Source organism: Megalopta genalis, unplaced genomic scaffold (assembly GCF_051020955.1).
Source record: "Megalopta genalis isolate 19385.01 unplaced genomic scaffold, iyMegGena1_principal scaffold0460, whole genome shotgun sequence".
NCBI lineage: Eukaryota > Metazoa > Arthropoda > Insecta > Hymenoptera > Halictidae > Megalopta > Megalopta genalis.
In genome coordinates this window covers 82,158-85,204 of record NW_027476529.1, presented here as the reverse complement: position 1 = coordinate 85,204, position 3,047 = coordinate 82,158, and positions in this window count along the sequence as shown.

Below are 3,047 nucleotides of genomic sequence, written 5' to 3'. Positions count from 1 at the left end.
TATTTTAGCAGGAATATGTTATTGAAAAAAATTAGAAAAATTTATTTTAGCCGTAAATCGAAAATAATGGGGACACCGGAGCTGTTCGAAGCGCCGAGCGCGCCGCGTACGCCCGAATATTTTCAAAGTCCCAACGTACCGATCAAGAGTAAAGTACCATTTTCCTACATTAGATTTCGTTCTAAATGCTTAATCCCTATGTAAAAACGTTAGTTAAGCAAGAATATCGTATTTTTAAAAAAATCTAATGATAGGATTTTCCAGAAAATTGAAAAAACCGAAAAATGTCAAGAGTAAAGTGCCATTTTCTGACATTAGATTTCGTTCTAAATGCTTAATCCCTATGTAGAAACGTTAGTTAAGCAAGAATATCGTATTTTTAAAAAAATCTAATGATAGGATTTTCCAGAAAATTGAAAAAACCGAAAAATGTCAAGAGTAAAGTGCCCTTATTTTAAACAATGTATCGTTCTAAATGCTTAATCCCTATGTAAAAAAGTTATTTAAGCAGGAATATGTTATTGAAAAAAATTAGAAAAATTTATTTTAGCCGTAAATCGAAAATAATGGATCGAGCGAATCGGTCGATTGCGCCGAGACGCGCTATGATGCAACAGACGAGCGATTGGAACCCCCGAATATTTTCAAAGTCCCAACGTACCGATCAAGAGTAAAGTACCATTTTCCTACATTAGATTTCGTTCTAAATGCTTAATCCCTATGTAAAAACGTTAGTTAAGCAAGAATATCGTATTTTTAAAAAAATCTAATGATAGGATTTTCCAGAAAATTGAAAAAACCGAAAAATGTCAAGAGTAAAGTGCCATTTTCTGACATTAGATTTCGTTCTAAATGCTTAATCCCTATGTAGAAACGTTAGTTAAGCAAGAATATCGTATTTTTAAAAAAATCTAATGATAGGATTTTTCAGAAAATTGAAAAAACCGTAAAATGTCAAGAGTAAAGTGCCCTTATTTTAAACAATGTATCGTTCTAAATGCTTAATCCCTATGTAAAAAAGTTATTTTAGCAGGAATATGTTATTGAAAAAAATTAGAAAAATTTATTTTAGCCGTAAATCGAAAATAATGGGGACACCGGAGCTGTTCGAAGCGCCGAGCGCGCCGCGTACGCCCGAATATTTTCAAAGTCCCAACGTACCGATCAAGAGTAAAGTACCATTTTCCTACATTAGATTTCGTTCTAAATGCTTAATCCCTATGTAAAAACGTTAGTTAAGCAAGAATATCGTATTTTTAAAAAAATCTAATGATAGGATTTTCCAGAAAATTGAAAAAACCGAAAAATGTCAAGAGTAAAGTGCCATTTTCTGACATTAGATTTCGTTCTAAATGCTTAATCCCTATGTAGAAACGTTAGTTAAGCAAGAATATCGTATTTTTAAAAAAATCTAATGATAGGATTTTTCAGAAAATTGAAAAAACCGTAAAATGTCAAGAGTAAAGTGCCCTTATTTTAAACAATGTATCGTTCTAAATGCTTAATCCCTATGTAAAAAAGTTATTTAAGCAGGAATATGTTATTGAAAAAAATTAGAAAAATTTATTTTAGCCGTAAATCGAAAATAATGGATCGAGCGAATCGGTCGATTGCGCCGAGACGCGCTATGATGCAACAGACGAGCGATTGGAACGCCCGAATATTTTCAAAGTCCCAACGTACCGATCAAGAGTAAAGTACCATTTTCCTACATTAGATTTCGTTCTAAATGCTTAATCCCTATGTAAAAACGTTAGTTAAGCAAGAATATCGTATTTTTAAAAAAATCTAATGATAGGATTTTCCAGAAAATTGAAAAAACCGAAAAATGTCAAGAGTAAAGTGCCCTTATTTTAAACAATGTATCGTTCTAAATGCTTAATCCCTATGTAAAAAAGTTATTTTAGCAGGAATATGTTATTGAAAAAAATTAGAAAAATTTATTTTAGCCGTAAATCGAAAATAATGGGGACACCGGAGCTGTTCGAAGCGCCGAGCGCGCCGCGTACGCCCGAATATTTTCAAAGTCCCAACGTACCGATCAAGAGTAAAGTACCATTTTCCTACATTAGATTTCGTTCTAAATGCTTAATCCCTATGTAAAAACGTTAGTTAAGCAAGAATATCGTATTTTTAAAAAAATCTAATGATAGGATTTTCCAGAAAATTGAAAAAACCGAAAAATGTCAAGAGTAAAGTGCCATTTTCTGACATTAGATTTCGTTCTAAATGCTTAATCCCTATGTAGAAACGTTAGTTAAGCAAGAATATCGTATTTTTAAAAAAATCTAATGATAGGATTTTTCAGAAAATTGAAAAAACCGTAAAATGTCAAGAGTAAAGTGCCCTTACTTTAAACAATGTATCGTTCTAAATGCTTAATCCCTATGTAAAAAAGTTATTTAAGCAGGAATATGTTATTGAAAAAAATTAGAAAAATTTATTTTAGCCGTAAATCGAAAATAATGGATCGAGCGAATCGGTCGATTGCGCCGAGACGCGCTATGATGCAACAGACGAGCGATTGGAACGCCCGAATATTTTCAAAGTCCCAACGTACCGATCAAGAGTAAAGTACCATTTTCCTACATTAGATTTCGTTCTAAATGCTTAATCCCTATGTAAAAACGTTAGTTAAGCAAGAATATCGTATTTTTAAAAAAATCTAATGATAGGATTTTCCAGAAAATTGAAAAAACCGAAAAATGTCAAGAGTAAAGTGCCATTTTCTGACATTAGATTTCGTTCTAAATGCTTAATCCCTATGTAGAAACGTTAGTTAAGCAAGAATATCGTATTTTTAAAAAAATCTAATGATAGGATTTTTCAGAAAATTGAAAAAACCGTAAAATGTCAAGAGTAAAGTGCCCTTATTTTAAACAATGTATCGTTCTAAATGCTTAATCCCTATGTAAAAAAGTTATTTAAGCAGGAATATGTTATTGAAAAAAATTAGAAAAATTTATTTTAGCCGTAAATCGAAAATAATGGATCGAGCGAATCGGTCGATTGCGCCGAGACGCGCTATGATGCAACAGACGAGCGAT